An 18,896-nucleotide genomic window follows, 5' to 3' on the forward strand; every position below is an offset into this window, starting at 1 on the left:
GCTCAGCTTGGTACAAAAGCAGGTCTTGTACATGATGATATGCTTTGCAGCTGCTTGTACATGTGAAAATGACAGGTATATGGGCACACACAGCTTGTTGCTGCACAGAGAGTGGACTGTTCTATTCTTGTAACGTCAGCTTGACAATTGATCTTAAACGGATCATCATATTAATAGCAAGACCTTTCTTATTGTATCCTTGAAGTAGGGCAAATTCATAATAACTTCGGTGGCTCTGCTGAGTCCATCCATCAGACCAGTGGATCTGCTGCCATCGCGGTCTCCACAACCACACTTTTCTCTGCTCCTCCGGGTGTGAGCTCTGTGAGCTCGCTTTGGTCCCTCCACTGGATCGGTGGGCTAAGCTACCTCTGGGACTTTGCTGTGGCTTTTTCTGTCCGGCAACTCGGCTTGGTTTGTACTCCGCATCCTAAGGCAGCAGTTGCCACTGCTGCTTGTGCTGACAAGTTGCTTCACTCTCTGTTTGGATGTGCCCCCTACATTGTGGCTGCACTGCTACTGTTTGCAGGGTTGTCTGTGTGCTATGGCCAATGGAGCCTTCTCCTGCCCCAGCTGCACTGGGCCACAGCCATGCCACCATTCCTCCTGTGATGAGACTCTGTCTCCTGCCCGATAACTGGACCCTCACGAGCACCTCCTTCTTTCAGGGCGTGCCTCCGGAAGCTTTGCCAGCCACCTGGACCATCGCCCTGCTCGGCTACTGCTTCCTGTTTGCAAGATTGATATCTGCACCATCTAGGCCACCTGCTCAGCTAGACTTCAACTACATTTTCCCCGCTTGCACCATCCAGACCTCCACCGACTGGGCCTCGGCAACAACATGTCAAAATATATGTCCATAAAACAGGATAAATACTATCAGCTTGTTTAAATCATTATATTAATAAACATATTTTATAATAAAAACATGTAAATTAACATATATCAGTATCAAAGTAGTTAAAGACAGAATAACCGCAGTGTTACAAACGTTAGTCAGTTACCAACTAAAGAGGCTTTCCGTCATTTCAATGATGGCTATCGTGAATAACTTGGTAGATATTGGAGATTTTTTAACTGTGAATTCTCTCTGCAGTGTCAAAGCTATAAATGGAAAAAACTTTGTTTTACCCAAATAATGGATAATATTGAGCACTTTCTTGAAATCCCAATAGGTAAAGTCAACATGGTTCAAATAATTGATTAAATTAATTAAATAGCCAATTTAAATAGATTGGATAATTCTATGTTTTACAAATAGCCACAAACCAATAAATTTGGTAAAGGTAATTGCTGCTCCTCTTTGGAATTGTTGTGTGTCAATTCCCAAATTACTCATAGAAAAGCAAACTATTCTAAAAAGTGCAAATCACATATACCAAGTAAACATATCACCATAAATGCATCATCTAATCAATACCATTAAAAACATAATTAATACAACATACCAGTCTGGTATCTCAAACCTATAAACATATAGTGGAATCCATTCACACAAAGTTAACTATATTGACTCAACACTATCCTTTCATTTGACTTTTTGTTGATTTACTGGAGCCATAAATTCAGACACGTGTGGATGGATTCCCCTATAAGTGCACTATATTTTGAGATAACAGACTGGTAATAAATTCTAATTTGAGTCCTTATAAATTGCTAATCTATTTGGACTTTATCTGTTCATCAATGATGTGGTGCTATATGTTGTATTAATTATGTTCTTAATAAAATATTTTTAATGATTTTAGATGCATTTTTGGTGGCATTTTTACTTGGTATAAGTGATTGGTGCTTTTTAAAATAGTTTGTTTGCCTACTATAAATATACATACCTCTGGGTGAGGGTGTAGTTGCTAAATCTAATCCCCTTATTACTATTTCATTGTTTGGAACATAAAACAAAGTATGGTGTGTTGTATTTTATGGCTTAAGGAAACTTCAGTTCACAGATGAGAACCCTTTTTTTTATGTTAAAATCATTATAGTCCTTATTGTTATGTGTATGTAGCTAGGATCAGAACAATATTGCATGTATTTATTTTAAACTTGTCACCCACAGATAAGCATGAAATGAAGAGGGTAGGTGTTAAAGCAATCTGTAAGCAATCAGGACAATAGAATGTTAACAGCAGCACAAAGTAATTCAATGCAAGTTTGAAGTACAAGGGATACAACAACATATAAACCATCATAACATTGAAAGGTTAAATCTTTTGATGAAGCAAGGCAAATGTCAACCCGATGTTTACTGTGTGCAATTCACTTGTTGATATAATGTTCTGAAAATGATAGTTTCTGGTGCTTTCAGTCATTGTTTTACTGCAAGTCAGCCACATGAGCTAATCTTGCCGCTCCAGGCGTTAGGAATAATATCCAGATTGGCCCCTCTGGCTAAGCATCCCAATCACCTCCAGTGTCATTGAGGCCATCTGAGGTCACTATGGACATGCCAGATAATGATCTTATTGATTTTGAGTACAGCAGTAATTTTTGGCCCATACACACTGCAACACCAGGCCAATTGCCAGATTATAGGCTCTGATATTACAGCATCTATGGCAAGCAATATAGAGTGGAAATGTTTTGCATTAGAGGAGAACAGCTGAAGTGAATACCAAAATAGCCATAATGAGAAATGGTTTCAATGCTTATGGGAAGACTAACCACACAAATGGAATTGGTATTATTTTAAAACATTGTCAAATGTAGTTATTGCCATACTCCTATGTTGAGTAAGAACAAATGTTTAGGTTGAGTCTTTCTTTTTATTTGGCTTAGCATTTTTAGAATGGAACGGGACAGTTTTGATTTATCATTAATTCGTGGGAATGTCCTTCAGTTTCTGAAGTCTTTAGTTCATTTAATTGACAGTAAGAGCAGTAATATTATAAAATCTGCTTCCAGGGATAGTTTAAGAACTTTCAGATACAGGTGCATTTGACACCTCCTGCATCAGTAATAATACTAGTCTTTGACTTTCCACTTGTCTCCGTTCCCTTCCTTACATTACATGCTGCCCTGTTCTCACTAATATAATTATATGACTGGATAGGTCACTTCCTTGCATAAAATAAGCGCATTTATCTCCTGCTGTTATGACCATTCAGATGATCTAATTGGATTCTATCCCTGCCCACTTCAAAACTGAGGACATACTGAATAAGCGTCCAGTCTGGTAAACTTAAGGACCACTAAATGCCAAAATTGAAATTTTTAGGTATGATCTATGGATGGACACATTATTCATTGTTACACTGATAATACAATGCAAATTTATTACAAAGAAAAAAAGAAAGCAATACCTCTCCATTACAGACAGCCAAAGAAGCTTCCTACATCTTTAGAAGAATGCCTTGTTGTAACTATACCGCTGGAACCTAAATTCTTTCTCCTACCTCTGGGGGCGCCCACGGCGACTCGACACGAGAATAAGCTGGTTAGACATATCCTCTCGGCGGCTACCTGCCAAATTGCAGCAGATTGTCTCCACCATCGCTCCAGGCTATTATTAGCAGAGTTTGGCAAGTCCAACGGTTAGAATATATGACTAGCATCTTTAACAGATCCTCTAGATCGTTCACTAAGGTGTGGGACCCATGGCTCTCGTTCTTTCAGGCATACTCCCCTTTCACTTGTCGTTATACCTCCTTTAGTCCGTCCTCCTCCCATTAATCTTCTCTTCTCCCTTCCTCCTTACTTCTCCACTCTACTATGTGCTAACTTCTCTTCCTTACTCCCTGCTTCATTTTCCCCTTTTCCAACATTCTTCTTCTTCTTTCTCTATCATTTATTTTAAAAATAAAAAATCTTCCTGGTCATTCTCAAATTTATAAAATTTGTTACCATTGCACTGTTTTTCTATTATGCTACGCTGGACGTGCCTCATGTTCTCTAGTGCTGTATATGCTCATTTTTTTCATGTGTTGGTTATACTACTGTTTGACCTTTGCAAAAATAAAAATGTAAAAAGAAAATAAAAAAATTAATGCCTTGTATCTCATAACGGTCAAGGTCTGGCTGATTCTGCAGACTTTTGAGTTACCGCATATTTGCCAACTTGTGGCTGTTGCTGTCTGGGGAGGGGGGGAGGTGGGTGGTATTGGTGGAAGGGCGGGGCTTGACGAATCGCGTCATTATGGCCTCACCCCCTGCTACTTAATGCGTACATATTATTTTACAGTGGGGAGGCGGGGCCAAAATGGTGAGATTCTCAGGGAATCACGTCATGGCGGATCTAATGCTGCCCACTTCACTAGGAAGTGGGCAAATGCAGGAAGTTGACAGCATCTGGCAAGTATGAGTTTTTGTGACATCACTGTCCCTACCTGGCTCCTGTGTATGAATTAACCAATCATAAAGTGCATTTCTGCAAATCTGACACTCAAACTCTGACATGACAACCGGCTGGAGAGTTATTTATTTGGATATAAGCACTTCAGTTATTTTATGTATATTTTTTTTAGCTCAGTAATAAACAACATTTGATAGATATTAATTTTAAATGGTGGCTTTACTTGCTCTTTAGCTTTTTCTGCAGCCTTCTGGTAGAAAGATATGCATATATTACAGTTGTCTATACCAGTGGTTCCCAAACTTTTGCAGTTCGTGGCACCCTTAGAGTCTCCATAATTTTTTCAAGGCACCCCTCCAAAATAATTACCGAGCAGTCACGTTTTATAAGTAGTCAAAAAGACGTAATAAGTATTTAGGTCAGAACAGAAATACTTATTTAGTTGTATGCAAAAATAAAACACATAAATCCAAGAGAAAATAATATGTTTATATTTTTTTATCCTGCACCCACACACTCTGCGCCCCCTGCATCCACACACACTGTGCCCCCTGCATCCACACACACTGTGCCTCCTGCATCCACACACTCTGTGCCCCCTGCATCCACACACTCTGTGTCCCCTGCATCCACACACTCTGTGCCCCCTGCATCCACACACACACTGTACCTCCTGCATCCACACTCTCTGTGCCCCCTGCATCCACACACTCTGTGCCCCCTGCATCCACACACTCTGTGCCCCCTGCATCCACACACTCTGTGCCCCCTGCATCCACACACACACTGTACCTCCTGCATCCACACACTCTGTGCCCCCTGCATCCACACACTCTGTGCCCCCTGCATCCACACACTCTGTGCCCCCTGCATCCACACACACTGCGCCCCCTGCATCCACACACACTGTGCCCCCTGCATCCACACACTCTGTGCCCCCTGCATCCACACACTCTGTGCCCCCTGCATCCACACACTCTGTGCCCCTTCTGCATCCACACACTCTGTGCCCCCTGCATCCACACACTCTGTGCCCCCTGCATCCACACACTCTGTGCCCCCTGCATCCACACACTCTGTGCCCCCTGCATCCACACACTCTGTGTCCCCTGCATCCACACACTCTGTGCCCCCTGCATCCACACACACACTGTACCTCCTGCATCCACACTCTCTGTGCCCCCTGCATCCACACACTCTGTGCCCCCTGCATCCACACACTCTGTGCCCCCTGCATCCACACACTCTGTGCCCCCTGCATCCACACACACACTGTACCTCCTGCATCCACACTCTCTGTGCCCCCTGCATCCACACACTCTGTGCCCCCTGCATCCACACACTCTGTGCCCCCTGCATCCACACACTCTGTGCCCCCTGCATCCACACTCTCTGTGCCCCCTGCATCCACACTCTCTGTGCCCCCTGCATCCACACTCTCTGTGCCCCCTGCATCCACACTCTCTGTGCCCCCTGCATCCACACTCTCTGTGCCCCCTGCATCCACACACTCTGTGCCCCCTGCATCCACACACTCTGTGCCCCCTGCATCCACACACTCTGCGCCCCCTGCATCCACACACACTGTGCCTCCTGCATCCACACACTCTGTGCCCCCTGCATCCACACACTCTGTGCCCCCTGCATCCACACACTCTGTGCCCCTTCTGCATCCACACACTCTGTGCCCCCTGCATCCACACACTCTGTGCCCCCTGCATCCACACACTCTGTGCCCCCTGCATCCACACACTCTGTGCCCCCTGCATCCACACACTCTGTGTCCCCTGCATCCACACACTCTGTGCCCCCTGCATCCACACACACACTGTACCTCCTGCATCCACACTCTCTGTGCCCCCTGCATCCACACACTCTGTGCCCCCTGCATCCACACACTCTGTGCCCCCTGCATCCACACACTCTGTGCCCCCTGCATCCACACACACACTGTACCTCCTGCATCCACACTCTCTGTGCCCCCTGCATCCACACACTCTGTGCCCCCTGCATCCACACACTCTGTGCCCCCTGCATCCACACACTCTGTGCCCCCTGCATCCACACTCTCTGTGCCCCCTGCATCCACACTCTCTGTGCCCCCTGCATCCACACTCTCTGTGCCCCCTGCATCCACACTCTCTGTGCCCCCTGCATCCACACTCTCTGTGCCCCCTGCATCCACACACTCTGTGCCCCCTGCATCCACACACTCTGTGCCCCCTGCATCCACACACTCTGCGCCCCCTGCATCCACACACACTGTGCCTCCTGCATCCACACACTCTGTGCCCCCTGCATCCACACACTCTGTGCCCCCTGCATCCACACACTCTGTGCCCCCTGCATCCACACACACACTGTACCTCCTGCATCCACACTCTGTGCCCCCTGCATCCACACTCTCTGTGCCCCCTGCATCCACACTCTCTGTGCCCCCTGCATCCACACTCTCTGCGCCCCCTGCATCCACACACTCTGCGCCCCCTGCATCCACACACTCTGCGCCCCCTGCATCCACACACTCTGCGCCCCCTGCATCCACACACACACTCTGCGCCCCCTGCATCCACACACACACACTGCGCCCCCTTCATCCACACACACTGCGCCCCCTGCATCCACACACACTGCGCCCCCTGCATCCACACACACTGCGCCCCCTGCATCCACACACACTGCGCCCCCTGCATCCACACACACTGTGCCTCCTGCATCCACACACTCTGTGCCCCCTGCATCCACACACACTGCGCCCCCTGCATCCACACACACTGTGCCTCCTGCATCCACACACACTGCGCCCCCTGCATCCACACACACTGCGCCCCCTGCATCCACACACACTGTGCCTCCTGCATCCACACACACTGCGCCCCCTGCATCCACACACACTGCGCCCCCTGCATCCACACACACTGCGCCCCCTGCATCCACACACTCTGTGCCCCCTGCATCCACACACACTGCGCCCCCTGCATCCACACACACTGTGCCCCCTGCATCCACACACACCGTGCCCCCTGCATCCACACACACTGTGCCTCCTGCATCCACACACTCTGTGCCCCCTGCATCCACACACACACTGTACCTCCTGCATCCACACACTCTGTGCCCCCTGCATCCACACACACTGTACCTCCTGCATCCACACACTCTGTGCCCCCTGCATCCACACACTCTGCGCCCTCTGCATCCACACACACTGTGCCTCCTGCATCCACACACACTGCGCCCCCTGCATCCACACACACTGTACCTCCTGCATCCACACACTCTGTGCCCCCTGCATCCACACACACTGTGCCTCCTGCATCCACACACTCTGTGCCCCCTGCATCCACACACACTGTGCCTCCTGCATCCACACACACTGCGCCCCCTGCATCCACACACTCTGTGCCCCCTGCATCCACACACACTGTACCTCCTGCATCCACACACTCTGTGCCCCCTGCATCCACACACACTGTGCCTCCTGCATCCACACACACTGTGCCCCCTGCATCCACACACTCAGTGCCCCCTGCATCCACACACACTGTGCCCCCTGCATAGGAGGATGCTGGGTCCCGGGCACCGCCGGATTGGTAAGTAGTTTTGTTTGGTTTTTTTCTTTTTCCTTCCTCTTCTTCTTCCTGTCCACGGCACCCCTGTGACAGCGCCGCGGCACCCCTGGGAGCCGCGGCACACAGTTTGGGAACCTAGGGTCTATACATTACCTGTTTCAGTTGACATGCATCATTGCAGTTAGAAATGCAATAACTCGTCAGCTCCTGTTCTGTAGATTATAAATTGGCAGGCAGACAGGACTATTGATACTTTGTTTGTTTGTTTAAGCAATCTGGTACCTTGCCTGTTTATATTTGTAATTAAGAAACAGCTTTAACATTGATTTTTAATATCACAGACTTTTTTTGTTGATCAATAATATTTCAGAATAAATGCATTTTGCTTTTGTAATGTAAAGAAATAAAATGTGAGAGATGCTTTTTAATGCCCCCTTATGTGTTATGTGTTATGCATATTTTGACAATATACCCTTACTTTGTGTAATGTCTTGGATCTAAAATCACACAGTCCTTCAGGGTAAAATTTGACTTGCAGCACAGATGGGTTTATTATACACAATGTAACACCGCAAACCAAGCCATACAAAGAAAACAGCATAACAAAATAAATCTAGTTCTTCAAATGCAGCATGAATTTGTTGCACAATGACGTTAGAATTGTTATATCAGAGACCTTCCTGGGTATTTCACCCTGGTCACTTAACCTTAGAAAGTAGAAGACACTGAATAATAATAATAATAATAATAATAATAATAATAATTACCTGAGTAAGCCGACCAGTCCTAGACTAGATTCCTACTTATTTGTCACAGCCTTAATGGGAAGAGATATCTGCACACCCTTCACTCCAATAATCCATCAAAGAGCTCTACTCATTTTCTAAAGTTTCCAAGCAAAGCTGCTCGGTGAATATAGATTAAGTATGATGACTAACTGCATAACTTTAATGCTGGTATCCTACTAAAAGAATCTCAGAGTTTAAATAGGTGGGTAAGGGTAGGATTTAATGCAAAGCTTATATTTGAACCTATCGTTAACACTTCCTGTACTGGGAGGAGCTGCTGCAGCTGGACATGCGCAGTAGCTCTATTTCAGACATTTTGGTATATACAACAGCTGCTGTTAAAATGTAGAGAGGTGCGTCTGTGCCACTTCTCTAATGTAGAGATCGTACTGTTACGACAGTTTCAGGACGGGGGGAGGTTTTCAGACAACTGAAAGCCCACCCTACGTGTGCGCCCACTATTAGTAGGAGTAAATATTCTTGTCCAAAATATCTTCCTTCTATGATGGTACCAACCTGTGGGATTTGAACCATGTGCTTAAAACATCTGACAATCCTCCTTTGAGTCAATTTTAGACATCTGACTATTAACCATATGAAAGAAAGTAGCTCCTCTTTTGCACTAACTTGCGCCTAAAACAAAATGAGATTCAAATTCTGCCTAAACGAGAGGGAAGCAACACTTTGTGCAAATTTGTGGAACCAACACCTGGTCTAACCTAAACACTTTCACAAAATACTATAGATGATAAAGAGTAAGCAGGGGTAGCATTTGGCAGCAACATTTTGTTCTTGTCACTTTTACAAGCTCTGCTAAATCTTAAATTAATAAGTGTGCATCTTAAGGTAAAAGTACATTTTGTTGGTTTTGCGGGGTGCTGCTAGAAACATTATGGACTACTAAGGTCAGGGGACATCTTTAAAATGCTCTGTCCTAGATGGGAGGCCGTTGTTATAGCTAGGATTTTACCAATCAGTATGGGTCAAAAATCATAAGCCAAAGATTCCAATGTGAGCTAATTTATTCAGGCATGCAAGCATGGGTGCAGCATTCTAACAAGAATCTGAGCAACAATTAATGCATTTGCACAGTCTTATATACCTTTCTTGTTATTGGGTAGATTTTAGTAACACACCCTGTCCTGGGACTCCCCTCTATGCAGTATTTGACCTTGCAGGGTCAGCAATACATTTTTTCTCTTGTAACTTGGTTCGACCAGGTACTGAAATGTGTCTTATGTCCCTCTTTGTTAGAAACCAACTTAAGCAGACTACTCCATCTGCATACTATTAACTCTTAAATCATTAAGCATAAGGTAATGTACACATTTATTATTTTAATCATCCAAGTTCCATAAAAGTCATAACACCATTCTCACGCTCTCATATGTGTACTGCCTGGTGAGCTATGGGAAAGCGATTTTTTTTTTTTTGTACAGAATTCATAGCTTGCCACTTTTTGCACATAAGTGCTTACATTTCATTACACAAAATTTCTGTCATTCTATAGGGCAGTATGCTTGGCCTGTACCTGCATCCTTACAGGGTTTTCTTCTTGTATGAAAAGTTTTCTTTATACTGTAAATTATGGTTATAGAGAGGATGTGGTCTTCATTTATTGATTTTTCTTGTGTTATCTGTAGAGGGTTTTTGGCAATAAAGATTACATTTGTTTATTGTGTTTTTTCCCCAAGAGTCTGGGAGACCTTCCCGAGATTCGGGAGTCTCCAGGACATTCCTGGAGAGTGGGCAAGTGTGATTTATACTTCTTACCTCTTTGTGATCTAGTCAAACAAGGAAGGTCATACCGCACAAGATATGTTATCAAATATAGATCCTGTATATGAGTGTTTTAAATAAACCGCCTCATATCTCAGAGTACTTGACTTCAGAGGAACTACTGAGTGGTGCACCCTAACACTGTAGGAATACTATTGAAAGAAAAGGGAGACATGACAAAAAAGGGGCACTCAGAATCTATAGATGAATGGATGGATAGTTGGATAAAACATAACTTTTATTATTGTATGTAAAAAAATGTGTACTCCTCTTGATTCAGAAAGGCTAGCGAAATGTTAAAAACCAAAAACATCTAATACCTGGTTTTGATCTACCCATACATGGGTCACTCTTTTTATGCAATTTTAAAGCTAACTGTCAGTGTTGTTCTCCCCTTTCTATTTGTATCCACTGTGTGTAGGTGACTGCATACTTTAAGTAGCAGTACATGATATAGAGTGGGATTTTTTTTGTCAGAGTAGTGGTCCTTGACATACCTTGTAATTCATTACAGTAACCATTGGAGTGTGTAGTATGTTTGCTACAGGTTATGTTATGGAATAGAGTGTATTTCAAATATGTGTATTTATAATTTCTCTTGTTCTCTGTTTTCAGATTATATGCAGGGAGATAACCTCTAAATAAGGCAGGCTGAATCTAGTATTGACAATATGAGTTGCGTGACAATATCTATTTTGTTTTTTTCCAGCTTGATACTGGTTGTTGGCTGGTGTAATCATTGACAGGGGAGCCATTTGTTGCATTAGGCAGCAGAATGTAGGTCAGCTCCTGCTGGTGACCATAAATGGGAGTGCTCCATACAATCCGACCTTGAGGTGTTTTACAGTGTAAAGCATTCAATGGCAGTATTGTGTCTGTCTGAATAGATCAATATTTTCTTCAAGCAACATTCTAATAATTAGAATTTATTGTAGTATCAAATCCGTAAAATGTCACAGATGAATTAAACCAGTATTTCATTTTTGTATTATTAATATGATAATCTACAATAATGAGGATCTAGTAGCTGCCAGTAATTGTGAAACAGGATTAGTAACACCATCAGTAGAAAGTCAGTGAAATATATGGAATGTATGTTAGATTTTCTCAATAAAACTTTAGACCAGAAGATGTACATAAAATCTTAAATCTCGTACTCCCAACTCTGACCTACATAGACATGTAAGGGAGTCTCACCCCTATATCAGTGCTATTGAATCATATGCACTAGAAGATGTCAGACTCACGAATAAGGTGGCTTACCTTTTGGAAGTAGCACTTTAAATGCAGTTTCAAACAATATAATAATTAACATAAATAAATAAATCTTACTTTCAAAAGACAGTCTTGCAGTTGGAAAAAGTCTCATTAATAACATTGTCTTACTAAAGTGACAACATTTCACTTGTCGTTTTTCATTCTGTAGGTTTTTCCTTCTACCATTAATGCAGTATATGATGTTTCTGACAATTCTTCCTCTCAAATCCTTTCATGTTTCCCACGCCTCTATCTCTATAATGTTCAGAACCTTTCCGGTGATAGTTTCTCTCAATCACGTGACACCTGCTTTTGTGACTGTCCTGACTGCTTAAATATGCGGCATGTTGAAAAAACTATACGTGGTAACAATCCCATATTCCCCCAACCAGAGTCCCTTTCGTTGTTGAGGAACTACAATTCCAAGTGGGCCATTCTAGGTAAAGGCTAGCAGGAAATGTTGTGATTACCACAAGTTGCAAAACCTGCCTTTAGATGGGGATATTTTATAGTAAAACAGTTATTTTTAAAAACAACGTAGATGTTATTTACTAACCAAGTGGAAATGTGCAGTAACACATGGTAGCCAGCCAATTGTTTATTGGTTACAATGGGTTGTTGCACATCTGCATTTTGTTTCTAGTGTGTTTTGTTGATTATCTTCCTGAAGAGCAAAACAGGTGGATACTCCTTTTTTTTTTTACACCAAAGTACTTTGGTATTGCCACATAAGTATCCTGCTGTTCTCTTTTTGTTATTTTTTCACTGTTGTATTGAAATTAGTGGTTGATATTTGACATCATCCAAGCCTTCAATATAGCAGTGGGTGTTTTGTATTGATAATTCCAAGAATGTTTCTGTATGCTTGTATACTTTACTGAATATTCATAGAAAAATACAAAGCAGCCCTACTTTTATGATGCTAAGGATTTGAGAAGCCTGTAATAACCAGGTCTCAGATTATGTTCTTTAAGGATTTACAATACAATGCAGTTAATTACTGTGTGTGTGTTCTGCTCGTTACAGGAGGAAAACGACCAGCGTGATTGAAGTGTTGGTAAAGCGCGTTGCATTGAACCACTAAACCAAAACAATGTAAGTCTTCAACAAGCTTATATTAATTTAGCAAGTGCTTAAGTGGGTTAATCTCCACTAAACTTCATTGATCTAGAGAACACAACTGTATATATGATGTGTATATATGTACACAAACACAAACAAACACAATGGAAGCGCCTGTTGATATATGCAGTACTGCTAGTGTGTTTACCCCACTTGTTTTTATAATAATCTTCTAACCACATTTGTGTTTATGGTTTTTGTTCCAACCCATTGTTGGCACAAGAAACTGCCACCCCCATATCACACCTCCTCTCAGTCACTCTTTCTTCCATGTGTCCCCTGCACTTAACTTATGCCAGCAGCCAATGTGTGTGCATGTGTTATTTGTTAGCTATGTTTTTATAACTGCTGTCAGACTGAAAACACCACGCCGTGTAAGTACGGTGTGATCAAGTGTGTGCGGTAACTTGCTAGTGGGACTCTAGTATAAATTATTCCTTACTGTTCTTTTTCTCAGGTAAATCTGCAGTACTGTGCCAAAACCTGCATATAAATGTTTAACAGTTCACAAAATCCGATTCAGTGGTTAAGAATGTATTAAGTCTAGGGTTGGATAAGGACAGGAGGAGATATAAATGCATTTGGTAGTACATTTCTCTATATAATCCTGAATTATTTATTGGAGTTTGCATATGAATTAATTTCACACTGGCAAGGGTTTTGGAAATTATTATTTTTTTTGCAAAAACTTTAGTCAGTAGATGTATAGTTACAGAGCTGTAAAAATATCGCCAGGTGAGTGATGGAGAAAGTGTCGGCTCACTAATTGTTTATATGAAACTGTATAATGAGGTCATTTCAGCCACTGCAGGGGAAAATATCATTTCTAAAGTCATTGCTAGTACTTTAACCCTTCTATACACCGAGGACAACCAGCAAATTAGCTACAACTTCTTGCTAAACAATTGTACAGTTATACAAAGGTTCCAATATGTTAATATTTTTAGAAGATAAATGATAAATCTTTACAAAAACTATACTTTGTTTTGGGTGAACTACAAAGATTTAAAGGGCAAAATTAAGATTTAAAGCAGCACTTACTTACCCACCATGCTCCATGTGCTGAATCTGCCAGAATCCCCATTTTGTTTAAAGCTACTTCTTTGTTCATTCCACTACCATGGTGGGAACCATGCCCCACCCCAGTTTCCTCTTCTCCCTATTTGGAACAAGCTGTGTAGTTGTCATTGCTCCTCCCATCTGAAGTTCCCATTCAACTGAATGCTGTTTTGAGGAACTTACCATGTATTGTAAGCCAGTTCTTGTCCTTTCTTGGGAGAGAATAGTGAAGGGCAAAACACCTGATGTTCACTGAGAGCTGTACATAAACAACATAGTATTTTGCTATGGCTGATATACTAGTCTTAAATTGTAATACTGTACTGGTACCCCTTTCCATTTTGATGTATTGCACTTATAAACTTATTTAGAATTTACTTTGAAGAATATATTGGTTCTGAATATACACATATAATCAACATTATTATTATCTTTTATCTTAAGCGTCAAAAGGTCTGCATCGCCGTACATGACATATACTGAGCACAATGATCCATAGCACATTACATGAAAAACAAAATACAAAGATCAGGCATACTAAATAATCAAATATATAGATAACGTGGTAATGTAGATCAAATTATTTACGGAACAGTGAGTGAGAGTGATGGTATTGACCACTGTGAAGTAGGCCTGAGCTCAAGAAAACAGGGATTGCGAAGTGGGCCAAGAGGTACAGAGGGTGATGGAATAGTAGAATGATAACTCAAGGAAAGAGGGCCCTGCCCATGAGAGCTTCCTGAAGAAAAGGGAAAGACACAAATAGGGTGGTATCGATTATGGGAGTGGGGGCGAAAGCTGATACAAGGGATACAAAAGAAAGGCTGTTAGGCTTAAAAGAAATGAGTTTTAAAGGAACGCTTGAGGCCTTGGATTGTTGAGGCTAAGCAGATAGGGCATGGGAGATAATTCCACAGCTGGGGAGCAGCCAGGGCAAGGTCCTGGAGGCAGGAGTGGGAAGAGGGAGTCAGTAAACTAGTGGGGCAGCAGTCGTCGTAAGAGCAGAGGGGGCAGCATGGAGTAGAGATGAGGTTGGAGATGTAAGGGGGAGGATTGATTGAGAGATCTGAAGGTGAGGAGTTTAAATTTAATTCTGTAGGCCACTGGGAGCCATTGTAGCGACAGAGATAGAGCAGCAGTAGAGGAAAAATAAGTCAGGCAGTCACATTGAGGATAGACTTAAGAGGGGAAAAGTGGGAGTCGATTATGCCAGATAGAAGAAGGTTACAGTAATCAAGGTGAGCGATTACAATGGGAGTAAATAAAAGTTTTTGGGGCTTCCGATGTGAGAAAGGGCTGTATCTTATCTTGGCTATATTCCTGAGGTGGAAGTAGCAACATTTTGTGAGGACAGAACGTGAGGCATCAGACTTGATAGACAGAAAGGAAGGTAGTTTTATTAACCGATAGAGAGAGGGGGGTTAGGGAGCACTGGAGTGTGGGGGAGATTATTAATTTACTCTTGGATATTTTGAGTTTAAGAAAGTGCTGGGACATCCAAGAAGAGATGGCCGAGAGACAGTAGAAGACAAAAGACATAAGAAAAGGGGGGAGGTCAGGGGATGAAAGATGGATTTGGGTGTCATTAGCATACTGGTGGTACTAGTGGCCAAAGGAGCGGATGAGGTCTCATAGGGAGGAGATATTGCTAGCAGGGGGCCAAGAATGAATCCTTTGGGAACTTCAACAGGTAAGGGAAGACAGAGAGATGTGGAATCATGTGTAGAGACTAGAAAGGAGTGGTTGGTGAGGTAAGAGGAAAACATGGAGAGGACAGTGTTATAGAGGCTTATAGATATGAGAGTGTGCCACTGCGGTGGGAGGGAGAAGCAGTCCATTGAGAGAGACCAAGGGAGGAGGAGAGCTAGATGAGTTTGGAAGCAGCGGGTTTTGAGGTATTATCTATATGGATATTAAAGTCTCCCTGAATGAGGGAGGGAGGTTTCAGATTAGAGAAAGTGAAGGAGCCAGGTGGCAAAGGGATCAAGGAAGTGCGAGACAGGACCAGGAGGATGGTAGATAACAGCAACACGGAGGTGGACTGGGTGGAAGAGGCACACAAAGTATACCTGAAAGGAAGAGAAAGAGAGGGAGGGTGTAAAAGGACGTACCCTGAAAGAGCAGCAAGGGGAAAGAAGTATTCCAACTCCCCCACTTTTTTATTTATGGGTGTAGGACAAGCCCCCATAAGAGAGAGCAGTGGGAGAGGTAGTGTCCTCAGGGAATAGCCAGGTTTCAGTGATGGCAAGCAGGTTAAAGGAGATAGAGATCATGGATAGACGCCAATTTGTTACAGACTGACCTGGCATCCCAGAGACCAAAGGGTAGGGGAAGAGAGGGAAGAGGAGAGATGTGGATGAAATCATTGGGGTTGCTGTACTGCAAGGGTGGGTATGACTTTGAAAGAAGGGCGTGACAGGGAGGGAGGGTTGGTTTTGAATGAGAAACAGAACTAGGAGGGGACCCATTAGTGTGCACAGAACAGGGGGAAGGGGAACAGGAGACGGAGAGGACTGGAGATGGGGCTGATTTGGGGGAGTATGGATGGGAGAGGCGGGAGACGAAAAGACTGATGCGAGGGAATTGATTTCAAGGGGGGAAGTAGAGGGAAGGATAGGTAGGAACAAAAGAAAGCAGAGAGAAAAAGAGTGATGGGGACTAACGTGAAAGGGGGTGATGGGGGGATAGGAGGAGAGTGGGAAAGATGAGGGAGGGGCAGTGAGTCAGACCAGGGGCAGGGGAGGAGAGGGATAGTGAGGGCAAAGAGAAAGGCATGGGGGGGGGGCGAACATAGGAATAGGACAGAAGAGAGAGGGGAAAAAGTAATGGTAATGCTAGAGATAATCGTGAAATGCAATTAAAAGTTACACAGAAAAAAAGGAGAGTGAGAGGGTTATAAGTGAGGTGAGGTAATGGTGATAAAGGAAAAAGCGAGTTAATGCAGTGGCAGCTGGAGAGAAAAGAGGTAGAAAACAGGTAATAGGGTCAGCAAGAGAATGAAAAGTAGTTAGGACAGTAGAGTTGAGGGATGGGTAAGTAAAACACACTTAGTTTTGACTTTGACATTTGGCAGGAGTGGAGAGGGTCTATATAATATTAGTCAAATAACATTAGGCAAAATGGAAGGTTCAGTGAGATGGCTGTGTCTGATCACTGGGCGAAGGGGAGCTGGGGATCTAGTTAGAGAGTCAGTGTGAGTGGAGCAACAAGTGAGGACTGTAGGTGGGAATAGCAACAAGAGGATATGAAACCAACAAGTCATAATAAAAATGTAGCTGTAAAAAGCAAGGTTGAGAAACTGTTCAGCAGGGAGTGTACAGGCAGTGCACAAGGCAGGAGCATGATGTGGAGGATTATAGGACTCGCCGCTGATTGTTGAATGTTGTTCTCATGTAGCTGTATTTCCAGGTAGAATGTTCCCCTCCTGTCCAACACTTGTGTAACTCTTACTATGGTATATCAGTCTGTATATACACTTTTAACAAATCACACTAGCTAAAAACCCCAATACAGGTTGACACAGCCTCAATCTATTTATTAAGTAGGGTCACAGATTCATCTGATCACATTCTTGAATTAACCCCCACTAATCTCACACTAGATAGTAATAATATACTTACACAAACAAATAGTGGATTAAGAATACCATATATCTAAGTAGCAACACAGCACATCTGATCCTTTTAAAGATAGCTGGTGCAAGGATTGTGTAAAGTATTTGCCTGTAGATAAACCAGAGGATGAAGATACTAGTAATTTATTTTACACGCTTGTCTGATTTAGAACATAGCTCTTGTGTAATATTACTGTGCTATACAGATCTGTATATACACATGAAACCAACCACACTTCGAATATATGTAGTAACAGATAAAGCTGATTTATACTAAACTGATGACACTCCAGTGCTTGTCTAATTGATGTAATGTGCTGACATTAGCTGCGTTCATTTACCTCATATTATGTGGCTCAATTAAAGGCAAATAGACAGCTATATGTGTACATATTTCTTTCTTTTTTAGCTCCAATTTTGAACCCTTAGTAGGCCTTTAATGTATCTCCCTGTTATGTCTGTGTATTTTTCTGTCAAATTCAGGTATGTGGCATACTTGCCAACTCTCCCGTAATGTCCGGGAGACTTCCGCATTTTGCGAGAGTCTCCCGGACGAGTGTGGCAATCTCCCTGATTGTAAGTGGGAAAAAATCAGTTTAAACGCCGCGATTCACCCGGAACCGCGGCGTTTAGCCCCGCCCCCGCTGTAAAATGACGCGATTTGCGTCATTCCGTAACGGGGGCGGGGCCAAAATGACGCGATTTCGCCGCCCCACCCCCTGCACGCCCACCTCCCAGCCGGCATCTCCCGGAAAAAGAAAAAGAAATGTTGGCAAGTATGGTATGTGGCCTGCACATAAAATGAAGATAAGCCACATCAGTGTTGCTCACCTCACAGCTTTATAACCATTGATGATGTAATCAGCTGTTTATACTCTTGGGTTCCCTTTATTACCACCCTTGTCTATGTGCAGTGCATGCACTACACCTATTACCTGGTCCCTCCAGAAAGGTTGTCTCATCCTGGTTTGGCAACAAATTTCCTGTTCCTTGCTGTATTGGATCCCTTTTATGCCTATATAAAACTGCTATTTCTATAATCATTGTCCAATTACGCTACTTTCTATCGGGTATGTTGCTGTGCATTAGATGTAAACAAATTGTTGACTTTGCATTAATGCCCTTCTGTCTGAACTCTGCTGCCTGTTTTGACTTCTTGCCCATTTTGACCATCCATTTATTATTTTGTAGAACCGTTGTAATCCTTTACTGCCTTGAACTGTTTTTTTTTCCAGACTCCCATTTCCTTTTGCCAACTGTAAACCTTCCCAGAGTTGTTACAGAAGACCTCATAACCGCTTGGTTACTGGAAGCCTAACCAAAGGGTTTTTGCTTGCTACAATATGGCAGGAGACCAACAATGGCATCTCCATAGTTCTCAGGAGTTTCTGCTAGTGACCCTCACAGGTGTGAGC

At 43.2% G+C, this 18,896-nt stretch overlaps 1 protein-coding gene across 4 annotated transcripts in view; it reads left to right on the forward strand.

Annotated features, from left to right (window-relative positions):
* Window positions 1-18,896, forward strand: part of TSPAN4 (tetraspanin 4) — a 366,079-nt gene that overhangs the window by 142,257 nt on the left and 204,926 nt on the right. For all 4 annotated transcript variants that reach the window (XM_075187843.1, XM_075187845.1, XM_075187844.1 and 1 more), the window contains one exon: window positions 12,714-12,782. The gene's annotated coding sequence lies outside the window, so the exon portion shown is untranslated. The remainder of the gene's footprint in view (window positions 1-12,713; window positions 12,783-18,896) is intronic.

This window comes from Mixophyes fleayi, chromosome 10 (genome assembly GCF_038048845.1).
Source record: "Mixophyes fleayi isolate aMixFle1 chromosome 10, aMixFle1.hap1, whole genome shotgun sequence".
Classification (NCBI taxonomy): Eukaryota; Metazoa; Chordata; class Amphibia; order Anura; family Limnodynastidae; genus Mixophyes; species Mixophyes fleayi.